Genomic DNA, 13,151 nt, shown 5'->3' with positions numbered 1-13,151 from the left:
CGAAACGAAGCGGTTGTAAATACGGTAAAACACAACAGAACAATAGAAAAAAAGTAATAGAAAAAATACATATAAATGAGTCGAAAAGGTCGAAGTATTTCAGTTCGACAACAAAAATTGTCATGTTTCATTTAAGTAAATTTAGTCACAGTCAGCGTTTTCAACATATTCTATGACACTTTACAGATTATTGTCACACAAAAAAACTAGACATACAGCTTTTTATTGGTATCATAACTAACAAATTTAACAACCACATTACATTGGTTTCAGAACTTGTTCATTTAAACATCTTTCTTGAATTTTTGTGTACAGACTATTAATTGTATTTTAGTTTCTTAACTGCTATAATTGCTGCTTGCTGGCAAATAGCTTATAATTTCTTTTTTAAGTGCAAAACGCCTTCAAGCTTTAAAATTTACAACACTCTCACTTAAATTTAAACCATATTATTAAATCTTGTGCTTCCTTTTTCCAACCAAAATGAATCATGAAGTTATAGTTGGGACATGATAATTGATAGCTTCTTCCTTAATCCCAAATGATAACTAAGAAACTGTTTTTCTATTTAGTACTAGCACTGCAAGTGCAAGTCTTTTGGAAATATTGGTGTTCCTCAGAAAAAATTGGCATCTTTTTCAGTGTTAAAAAGAACTGTTTTGCCTTAGAAGGAATCATGGAAACAGCAAAAAGGATTTTTCATCCTAGTAATTTAACTTGTCAAAACATCATCTCTGGATTAATTATTTTCAAAGTAATCATGAACATCAGATCTACAGAAACATTTTCATTTGAGTAACTAGCTTTTCTTTGTCAACAATAGGATGTGCTTGGTGTCACTACTATCTTGTCTGTAGAATGTTCATTCTTAAGAAACACTTCCTGTGAAGCAATTTAGCAGCTACTGTTTAGATTAGACAAACAGTACATGTCCATTATATCAATACACATGATTGCACTTGGTTGCAAATACTGTCCACATGGTGTGTTAAGAAATCCACACTTTAAATTGTCTTCACTCTTTTTTTGTCTTCATTTCAAAATTCCTGTTACTTGCAGTTGTTTGTTCTGCATTTGATATTGCCTGAATTTCAGTAAGGCATTTAATTTCACAGTCACAAATATAACTTTTCTTTGGTAGCATTATAGGAACTAAAACTGAGTATTTCTTGTTGTTGCTTATTCCTGCATGACATTGGAGTAACAGATGTTTTGTCCCATACTTTCATAAATCTTTTTAATTCAGTTATTTATTATAAAGGTTAATTGTGACTTTTAAAGGTGTTAGATACACTTATTTATTTTAATGATAACTGTAAAAACTGAAACCCACTTACAGTCATCTTAAAAAGTCACCACTAACAGTCAAACAATAAATTTAATGATAGCAAAATAGTTATTGGGTCTAGTGTACAATCGTACGTACATAGGTTAATGACGTCACAAAATCATGAAATTACGTCACAACATAGTTTAGGTCATATGATGACGTCATGCAAAATTTTGCGTATCTATGACGTCATTAACCCTGTTTTTAAAAACATCAAAAAAATTGACGTCACTGATGCGAAGCCTTGCCAACCACTGTTGCAATAAGGTCGAAATAAACTACCGAACAAAAGTTAGGTACAACACCAAATTACAAATTAGTGTTGATAAACCAACAAGAGAGCTAGCATTAGACTAAATTGATAAAAAACGACATTATAAGTTGAAATTAGTGCAAAATAATACTTAATTCCACAAATGCTCACAATAATTAACATTACAATCAACAATATTGACCAAAAAATAATTACGAATCATAATGTTTCTATGGCGTGAGGAATTATGACGATATTGGGTTCCTTCACACATCAATGAGTTTCATTTTTTAATGTATTAACACAACAGGGGATTACCAACACACAACAAAAGAAAAAGTAAACGATATGAGGGAATGTTTGAGAGCCTACATCTCGGCTTTGCGACGAGCTAGCTACAAGCGGGAGCCATCGCAAGAAACCTTAGGGCCCCTACCGTCGATTGATGCACCCCCGGTAGATATGCCACCGGAGGGCGCTGCACAGTGCCCCCTCTCCCAAAGGACCTTTTTTAAAAATGGTAATTGTGACGTCACAAAGTCATTTTTTGGAATTCGAAGTCGGCAAAGACGGTAAAAAGTAGATACAAGCCTCAAGAAGGCTGATGAGCAATTTCAAGTCGATCGCTTGATTACTTTTCTCTCAGCAGACAATTTAGTTGAGGCATGTCGGCCTTGTGTAGAGTCGTACGTACCCGTTTGTTACCAAGTGTAGAATCGTACGTAAAAACGGTCATCTTTGAGAGCCTACATCTCGGCTTTGCGACGAGCTAGCTACAAGCGGGAGCCATCGCAAGAAACCTTAGGGCCCCTACCGTCGATTGATGCACCCCCGGTAGATATGCCACCGGAGGGCGCTGCACAGTGCCCCCTCTCCCAAAGGACCTTTTTTAAAAATGGTAATTGTGACGTCACAAAGTCATTTTTTGGAATTCGAAGTCGGCAAAGACGGTAAAAAGTAGATACAAGCCTCAAGAAGGCTGATGAGCAATTTCAAGTCGATCGCTTGATTACTTTTCTCTCAGCAGACAATTTAGTTGAGGCATGTCGGCCTTGTGTAGAGTCGTACGTACCCGTTTGTTACCAAGTGTAGAATCGTACGTAAAAACGGTCATCTTTGAGAGCCTACATCTCGGCTTTGCGACGAGCTAGCTACAAGCGGGAGCCATCGCAAGAAACCTTAGGGCCCCTACCGTCGATTGATGCACCCCCGGTAGATATGCCACCGGAGGGCGCTGCACAGTGCCCCCTCTCCCAAAGGACCTTTTTTAAAAATGGTAATTGTGACGTCACAAAGTCATTTTTTGGAATTCGAAGTCGGCAAAGACGGTAAAAAGTAGATACAAGCCTCAAGAAGGCTGATGAGCAATTTCAAGTCGATCGCTTGATTACTTTTCTCTCAGCAGACAATTTAGTTGAGGCATGTCGGCCTTGTGTAGAGTCGTACGTACCCGTTTGTTACCAAGTGTAGAATCGTACGTAAAAACGGTCATCTTTGAGAGCCTACATCTCGGCTTTGCGACGAGCTAGCTACAAGCGGGAGCCATCGCAAGAAACCTTAGGGCCCCTACCGTCGATTGATGCACCCCCGGTAGATATGCCACCGGAGGGCGCTGCACAGTGCCCCCTCTCCCAAAGGACCTTTTTTAAAAATGGTAATTGTGACGTCACAAAGTCATTTTTTGGAATTCGAAGTCGGCAAAGACGGTAAAAAGTAGATACAAGCCTCAAGAAGGCTGATGAGCAATTTCAAGTCGATCGCTTGATTACTTTTCTCTCAGCAGACAATTTAGTTGAGGCATGTCGGCCTTGTGTAGAGTCGTACGTACCCGTTTGTTACCAAGTGTAGAATCGTACGTAAAAACGGTCATCTTTGAGAGCCTACATCTCGGCTTTGCGACGAGCTAGCTACAAGCGGGAGCCATCGCAAGAAACCTTAGGGCCCCTACCGTCGATTGATGCACCCCCGGTAGATATGCCACCGGAGGGCGCTGCACAGTGCCCCCTCTCCCAAAGGACCTTTTTTAAAAATGGTAATTGTGACGTCACAAAGTCATTTTTTGGAATTCGAAGTCGGCAAAGACGGTAAAAAGTAGATACAAGCCTCAAGAAGGCTGATGAGCAATTTCAAGTCGATCGCTTGATTACTTTTCTCTCAGCAGACAATTTAGTTGAGGCATGTCGGCCTTGTGTAGAGTCGTACGTACCCGTTTGTTACCAAGTGTAGAATCGTACGTAAAAACGGTCATCTTTGAGAGCCTACATCTCGGCTTTGCGACGAGCTAGCTACAAGCGGGAGCCATCGCAAGAAACCTTAGGGCCCCTACCGTCGATTGATGCACCCCCGGTAGATATGCCACCGGAGGGCGCTGCACAGTGCCCCCTCTCCCAAAGGACCTTTTTTAAAAATGGTAATTGTGACGTCACAAAGTCATTTTTTGGAATTCGAAGTCGGCAAAGACGGTAAAAAGTAGATACAAGCCTCAAGAAGGCTGATGAGCAATTTCAAGTCGATCGCTTGATTACTTTTCTCTCAGCAGACAATTTAGTTGAGGCATGTCGGCCTTGTGTAGAGTCGTACGTACCCGTTTGTTACCAAGTGTAGAATCGTACGTAAAAACGGTCATCTTTGAGAGCCTACATCTCGGCTTTGCGACGAGCTAGCTACAAGCGGGAGCCATCGCAAGAAACCTTAGGGCCCCTACCGTCGATTGATGCACCCCCGGTAGATATGCCACCGGAGGGCGCTGCACAGTGCCCCCTCTCCCAAAGGACCTTTTTTAAAAATGGTAATTGTGACGTCACAAAGTCATTTTTTGGAATTCGAAGTCGGCAAAGACGGTAAAAAGTAGATACAAGCCTCAAGAAGGCTGATGAGCAATTTCAAGTCGATCGCTTGATTACTTTTCTCTCAGCAGACAATTTAGTTGAGGCATGTCGGCCTTGTGTAGAGTCGTACGTACCCGTTTGTTACCAAGTGTAGAATCGTACGTAAAAACGGTCATCTTTGAGAGCCTACATCTCGGCTTTGCGACGAGCTAGCTACAAGCGGGAGCCATCGCAAGAAACCTTAGGGCCCCTACCGTCGATTGATGCACCCCCGGTAGATATGCCACCGGAGGGCGCTGCACAGTGCCCCCTCTCCCAAAGGACCTTTTTTAAAAATGGTAATTGTGACGTCACAAAGTCATTTTTTGGAATTCGAAGTCGGCAAAGACGGTAAAAAGTAGATACAAGCCTCAAGAAGGCTGATGAGCAATTTCAAGTCGATCGCTTGATTACTTTTCTCTCAGCAGACAATTTAGTTGAGGCATGTCGGCCTTGTGTAGAGTCGTACGTACCCGTTTGTTACCAAGTGTAGAATCGTACGTAAAAACGGTCATCTTTGAGAGCCTACATCTCGGCTTTGCGACGAGCTAGCTACAAGCGGGAGCCATCGCAAGAAACCTTAGGGCCCCTACCGTCGATTGATGCACCCCCGGTAGATATGCCACCGGAGGGCGCTGCACAGTGCCCCCTCTCCCAAAGGACCTTTTTTAAAAATGGTAATTGTGACGTCACAAAGTCATTTTTTGGAATTCGAAGTCGGCAAAGACGGTAAAAAGTAGATACAAGCCTCAAGAAGGCTGATGAGCAATTTCAAGTCGATCGCTTGATTACTTTTCTCTCAGCAGACAATTTAGTTGAGGCATGTCGGCCTTGTGTAGAGTCGTACGTACCCGTTTGTTACCAAGTGTAGAATCGTACGTAAAAACGGTCATCTTTGAGAGCCTACATCTCGGCTTTGCGACGAGCTAGCTACAAGCGGGAGCCATCGCAAGAAACCTTAGGGCCCCTACCGTCGATTGATGCACCCCCGGTAGATATGCCACCGGAGGGCGCTGCACAGTGCCCCCTCTCCCAAAGGACCTTTTTTAAAAATGGTAATTGTGACGTCACAAAGTCATTTTTTGGAATTCGAAGTCGGCAAAGACGGTAAAAAGTAGATACAAGCCTCAAGAAGGCTGATGAGCAATTTCAAGTCGATCGCTTGATTACTTTTCTCTCAGCAGACAATTTAGTTGAGGCATGTCGGCCTTGTGTAGAGTCGTACGTACCCGTTTGTTACCAAGTGTAGAATCGTACGTAAAAACGGTCATCTTTGAGAGCCTACATCTCGGCTTTGCGACGAGCTAGCTACAAGCGGGAGCCATCGCAAGAAACCTTAGGGCCCCTACCGTCGATTGATGCACCCCCGGTAGATATGCCACCGGAGGGCGCTGCACAGTGCCCCCTCTCCCAAAGGACCTTTTTTAAAAATGGTAATTGTGACGTCACAAAGTCATTTTTTGGAATTCGAAGTCGGCAAAGACGGTAAAAAGTAGATACAAGCCTCAAGAAGGCTGATGAGCAATTTCAAGTCGATCGCTTGATTACTTTTCTCTCAGCAGACAATTTAGTTGAGGCATGTCGGCCTTGTGTAGAGTCGTACGTACCCGTTTGTTACCAAGTGTAGAATCGTACGTAAAAACGGTCATCTTTGAGAGCCTACATCTCGGCTTTGCGACGAGCTAGCTACAAGCGGGAGCCATCGCAAGAAACCTTAGGGCCCCTACCGTCGATTGATGCACCCCCGGTAGATATGCCACCGGAGGGCGCTGCACAGTGCCCCCTCTCCCAAAGGACCTTTTTTAAAAATGGTAATTGTGACGTCACAAAGTCATTTTTTGGAATTCGAAGTCGGCAAAGACGGTAAAAAGTAGATACAAGCCTCAAGAAGGCTGATGAGCAATTTCAAGTCGATCGCTTGATTACTTTTCTCTCAGCAGACAATTTAGTTGAGGCATGTCGGCCTTGTGTAGAGTCGTACGTACCCGTTTGTTACCAAGTGTAGAATCGTACGTAAAAACGGTCATCTTTGAGAGCCTACATCTCGGCTTTGCGACGAGCTAGCTACAAGCGGGAGCCATCGCAAGAAACCTTAGGGCCCCTACCGTCGATTGATGCACCCCCGGTAGATATGCCACCGGAGGGCGCTGCACAGTGCCCCCTCTCCCAAAGGACCTTTTTTAAAAATGGTAATTGTGACGTCACAAAGTCATTTTTTGGAATTCGAAGTCGGCAAAGACGGTAAAAAGTAGATACAAGCCTCAAGAAGGCTGATGAGCAATTTCAAGTCGATCGCTTGATTACTTTTCTCTCAGCAGACAATTTAGTTGAGGCATGTCGGCCTTGTGTAGAGTCGTACGTACCCGTTTGTTACCAAGTGTAGAATCGTACGTAAAAACGGTCATCTTTGAGAGCCTACATCTCGGCTTTGCGACGAGCTAGCTACAAGCGGGAGCCATCGCAAGAAACCTTAGGGCCCCTACCGTCGATTGATGCACCCCCGGTAGATATGCCACCGGAGGGCGCTGCACAGTGCCCCCTCTCCCAAAGGACCTTTTTTAAAAATGGTAATTGTGACGTCACAAAGTCATTTTTTGGAATTCGAAGTCGGCAAAGACGGTAAAAAGTAGATACAAGCCTCAAGAAGGCTGATGAGCAATTTCAAGTCGATCGCTTGATTACTTTTCTCTCAGCAGACAATTTAGTTGAGGCATGTCGGCCTTGTGTAGAGTCGTACGTACCCGTTTGTTACCAAGTGTAGAATCGTACGTAAAAACGGTCATCTTTGAGAGCCTACATCTCGGCTTTGCGACGAGCTAGCTACAAGCGGGAGCCATCGCAAGAAACCTTAGGGCCCCTACCGTCGATTGATGCACCCCCGGTAGATATGCCACCGGAGGGCGCTGCACAGTGCCCCCTCTCCCAAAGGACCTTTTTTAAAAATGGTAATTGTGACGTCACAAAGTCATTTTTTGGAATTCGAAGTCGGCAAAGACGGTAAAAAGTAGATACAAGCCTCAAGAAGGCTGATGAGCAATTTCAAGTCGATCGCTTGATTACTTTTCTCTCAGCAGACAATTTAGTTGAGGCATGTCGGCCTTGTGTAGAGTCGTACGTACCCGTTTGTTACCAAGTGTAGAATCGTACGTAAAAACGGTCATCTTTGAGAGCCTACATCTCGGCTTTGCGACGAGCTAGCTACAAGCGGGAGCCATCGCAAGAAACCTTAGGGCCCCTACCGTCGATTGATGCACCCCCGGTAGATATGCCACCGGAGGGCGCTGCACAGTGCCCCCTCTCCCAAAGGACCTTTTTTAAAAATGGTAATTGTGACGTCACAAAGTCATTTTTTGGAATTCGAAGTCGGCAAAGACGGTAAAAAGTAGATACAAGCCTCAAGAAGGCTGATGAGCAATTTCAAGTCGATCGCTTGATTACTTTTCTCTCAGCAGACAATTTAGTTGAGGCATGTCGGCCTTGTGTAGAGTCGTACGTACCCGTTTGTTACCAAGTGTAGAATCGTACGTAAAAACGGTCATCTTTGAGAGCCTACATCTCGGCTTTGCGACGAGCTAGCTACAAGCGGGAGCCATCGCAAGAAACCTTAGGGCCCCTACCGTCGATTGATGCACCCCCGGTAGATATGCCACCGGAGGGCGCTGCACAGTGCCCCCTCTCCCAAAGGACCTTTTTTAAAAATGGTAATTGTGACGTCACAAAGTCATTTTTTGGAATTCGAAGTCGGCAAAGACGGTAAAAAGTAGATACAAGCCTCAAGAAGGCTGATGAGCAATTTCAAGTCGATCGCTTGATTACTTTTCTCTCAGCAGACAATTTAGTTGAGGCATGTCGGCCTTGTGTAGAGTCGTACGTACCCGTTTGTTACCAAGTGTAGAATCGTACGTAAAAACGGTCATCTTTGAGAGCCTACATCTCGGCTTTGCGACGAGCTAGCTACAAGCGGGAGCCATCGCAAGAAACCTTAGGGCCCCTACCGTCGATTGATGCACCCCCGGTAGATATGCCACCGGAGGGCGCTGCACAGTGCCCCCTCTCCCAAAGGACCTTTTTTAAAAATGGTAATTGTGACGTCACAAAGTCATTTTTTGGAATTCGAAGTCGGCAAAGACGGTAAAAAGTAGATACAAGCCTCAAGAAGGCTGATGAGCAATTTCAAGTCGATCGCTTGATTACTTTTCTCTCAGCAGACAATTTAGTTGAGGCATGTCGGCCTTGTGTAGAGTCGTACGTACCCGTTTGTTACCAAGTGTAGAATCGTACGTAAAAACGGTCATCTTTGAGAGCCTACATCTCGGCTTTGCGACGAGCTAGCTACAAGCGGGAGCCATCGCAAGAAACCTTAGGGCCCCTACCGTCGATTGATGCACCCCCGGTAGATATGCCACCGGAGGGCGCTGCACAGTGCCCCCTCTCCCAAAGGACCTTTTTTAAAAATGGTAATTGTGACGTCACAAAGTCATTTTTTGGAATTCGAAGTCGGCAAAGACGGTAAAAAGTAGATACAAGCCTCAAGAAGGCTGATGAGCAATTTCAAGTCGATCGCTTGATTACTTTTCTCTCAGCAGACAATTTAGTTGAGGCATGTCGGCCTTGTGTAGAGTCGTACGTACCCGTTTGTTACCAAGTGTAGAATCGTACGTAAAAACGGTCATCTTTGAGAGCCTACATCTCGGCTTTGCGACGAGCTAGCTACAAGCGGGAGCCATCGCAAGAAACCTTAGGGCCCCTACCGTCGATTGATGCACCCCCGGTAGATATGCCACCGGAGGGCGCTGCACAGTGCCCCCTCTCCCAAAGGACCTTTTTTAAAAATGGTAATTGTGACGTCACAAAGTCATTTTTTGGAATTCGAAGTCGGCAAAGACGGTAAAAAGTAGATACAAGCCTCAAGAAGGCTGATGAGCAATTTCAAGTCGATCGCTTGATTACTTTTCTCTCAGCAGACAATTTAGTTGAGGCATGTCGGCCTTGTGTAGAGTCGTACGTACCCGTTTGTTACCAAGTGTAGAATCGTACGTAAAAACGGTCATCTTTGAGAGCCTACATCTCGGCTTTGCGACGAGCTAGCTACAAGCGGGAGCCATCGCAAGAAACCTTAGGGCCCCTACCGTCGATTGATGCACCCCCGGTAGATATGCCACCGGAGGGCGCTGCACAGTGCCCCCTCTCCCAAAGGACCTTTTTTAAAAATGGTAATTGTGACGTCACAAAGTCATTTTTTGGAATTCGAAGTCGGCAAAGACGGTAAAAAGTAGATACAAGCCTCAAGAAGGCTGATGAGCAATTTCAAGTCGATCGCTTGATTACTTTTCTCTCAGCAGACAATTTAGTTGAGGCATGTCGGCCTTGTGTAGAGTCGTACGTACCCGTTTGTTACCAAGTGTAGAATCGTACGTAAAAACGGTCATCTTTGAGAGCCTACATCTCGGCTTTGCGACGAGCTAGCTACAAGCGGGAGCCATCGCAAGAAACCTTAGGGCCCCTACCGTCGATTGATGCACCCCCGGTAGATATGCCACCGGAGGGCGCTGCACAGTGCCCCCTCTCCCAAAGGACCTTTTTTAAAAATGGTAATTGTGACGTCACAAAGTCATTTTTTGGAATTCGAAGTCGGCAAAGACGGTAAAAAGTAGATACAAGCCTCAAGAAGGCTGATGAGCAATTTCAAGTCGATCGCTTGATTACTTTTCTCTCAGCAGACAATTTAGTTGAGGCATGTCGGCCTTGTGTAGAGTCGTACGTACCCGTTTGTTACCAAGTGTAGAATCGTACGTAAAAACGGTCATCTTTGAGAGCCTACATCTCGGCTTTGCGACGAGCTAGCTACAAGCGGGAGCCATCGCAAGAAACCTTAGGGCCCCTACCGTCGATTGATGCACCCCCGGTAGATATGCCACCGGAGGGCGCTGCACAGTGCCCCCTCTCCCAAAGGACCTTTTTTAAAAATGGTAATTGTGACGTCACAAAGTCATTTTTTGGAATTCGAAGTCGGCAAAGACGGTAAAAAGTAGATACAAGCCTCAAGAAGGCTGATGAGCAATTTCAAGTCGATCGCTTGATTACTTTTCTCTCAGCAGACAATTTAGTTGAGGCATGTCGGCCTTGTGTAGAGTCGTACGTACCCGTTTGTTACCAAGTGTAGAATCGTACGTAAAAACGGTCATCTTTGAGAGCCTACATCTCGGCTTTGCGACGAGCTAGCTACAAGCGGGAGCCATCGCAAGAAACCTTAGGGCCCCTACCGTCGATTGATGCACCCCCGGTAGATATGCCACCGGAGGGCGCTGCACAGTGCCCCCTCTCCCAAAGGACCTTTTTTAAAAATGGTAATTGTGACGTCACAAAGTCATTTTTTGGAATTCGAAGTCGGCAAAGACGGTAAAAAGTAGATACAAGCCTCAAGAAGGCTGATGAGCAATTTCAAGTCGATCGCTTGATTACTTTTCTCTCAGCAGACAATTTAGTTGAGGCATGTCGGCCTTGTGTAGAGTCGTACGTACCCGTTTGTTACCAAGTGTAGAATCGTACGTAAAAACGGTCATCTTTGAGAGCCTACATCTCGGCTTTGCGACGAGCTAGCTACAAGCGGGAGCCATCGCAAGAAACCTTAGGGCCCCTACCGTCGATTGATGCACCCCCGGTAGATATGCCACCGGAGGGCGCTGCACAGTGCCCCCTCTCCCAAAGGACCTTTTTTAAAAATGGTAATTGTGACGTCACAAAGTCATTTTTTGGAATTCGAAGTCGGCAAAGACGGTAAAAAGTAGATACAAGCCTCAAGAAGGCTGATGAGCAATTTCAAGTCGATCGCTTGATTACTTTTCTCTCAGCAGACAATTTAGTTGAGGCATGTCGGCCTTGTGTAGAGTCGTACGTACCCGTTTGTTACCAAGTGTAGAATCGTACGTAAAAACGGTCATCTTTGAGAGCCTACATCTCGGCTTTGCGACGAGCTAGCTACAAGCGGGAGCCATCGCAAGAAACCTTAGGGCCCCTACCGTCGATTGATGCACCCCCGGTAGATATGCCACCGGAGGGCGCTGCACAGTGCCCCCTCTCCCAAAGGACCTTTTTTAAAAATGGTAATTGTGACGTCACAAAGTCATTTTTTGGAATTCGAAGTCGGCAAAGACGGTAAAAAGTAGATACAAGCCTCAAGAAGGCTGATGAGCAATTTCAAGTCGATCGCTTGATTACTTTTCTCTCAGCAGACAATTTAGTTGAGGCATGTCGGCCTTGTGTAGAGTGCGCACCCTTTGGGCTTACGTATTTTGGAGCAGCTTCACAATTTTTTGTTGGTTTTGGCAAACGGCAAATTTACAAGTCACATGCGAAAACAAGGGCGAATGACTGGTAAAAACGTGCAGTAAACAGCGAAAAAACGGTCACTTGATAAGTTCGGGGCTGTGATCCTGTATGGTAAGGGATTTTTAAAAAACTTTTAAAAAAAGATTTAAAAAACAGCAGACGAGTGCGATCGTAAGATGACGCCAATACATCTTGGATTGTCCTTGAAAATTATCGTGTTTTGTGTAAGTAACATACATAACATAATTTCGTTTGGAGTATCACAAACATCACAGTTCATTCTAATAATTGATTAACAATGCAGTTAAAAAGACACTATATGGTCGTTTTTTATTTGGTCGTAGAAATTGTTGGAAAGTTTTGAATCTGATTTACCGCACATCATACTCGTAATGCACCTAACTCGATATGTGAAGACGACGATGTACAGCACATTCTTTTCTATCGGTATCCACAAGGTGCTGCCTCCTTTTTTCGCGCTTCCTGTCTATCTTTTATGTTTTGCTACGTTACTGTTTTTTTTGCAACAAGCAAGTTAAGTGATTAAAAACAAAACGCTGTTGGGACGACACATAGTTTTTCTCCTAACGATATGAGTTACACAGTAGCACAATTTGACGATGAAATGGCCTGCATGAATTAATAGATCTTCTAAATATTGCTTTCTTTTATAAATAAACCTTCAAAGATGGCTGATTTTGCGTTCGATGCTAGCTTAGGGAACAACTGGTTTCTTTAAAAGGCCGATATGCCACAAACAAATTAGCTGCTTTGTGAAAATTACCTCAGTAATCAACTTGAATTGTTTACAAGATTTCTTGGTGACTTACTCTGGTTTTACCGCCTTTTCCAACTTTGTTTGTTGCAAGAAAAAGTGATTAAACAGATAACTTTTTAAAAAACTTCCTTATTAAACTAGTGGCAGAGTTGTAAGTAGGGTCTGACTTTAAAGGCCGGGTTCGGGTCTTGTTTGGGTTTCGTGAAAAACGGGCTTGATTCGGGCCTGACTTTGCACTTGTATCGGCATTTTTTTCAATATGCTTAGCGAGCTAAGTAGCCAGCTGCTGGTCCTGACCTAATGTCAAACAGCCCTAAAACCCTATGTTCAAGACCCATTGTATTTTGGTCTTTTGGTTGTCTTTTTTTGAAGCTTTAATGCAGGCGTGTCCAACTCGAAAGCACTGCCGTGCCAATTTAGGTTTTAAAATATACACGCCCGCCAACGTTTGGTAGGCCTACTTTTTTCAAACCATGTCTTAAACGTCTTAACGGTAGAAAAAATATGTTGTCAAACGCGAGTAATGAGTAAACGTTTTTATGATACTCCAGAAACCTTTTATAACATACCATGTCGCTTAAGGCGCAGAATCCA

Source organism: Phallusia mammillata, chromosome 4 (genome assembly GCF_965637545.1).
Source record: "Phallusia mammillata chromosome 4, kaPhaMamm4.hap1.1, whole genome shotgun sequence".
NCBI classification, from domain to species: Eukaryota; Metazoa; Chordata; class Ascidiacea; order Phlebobranchia; family Ascidiidae; genus Phallusia; species Phallusia mammillata.
The sequence above is the reverse complement of the archived record's forward strand: the minus strand, read 5'-3'. Positions refer to the sequence as shown.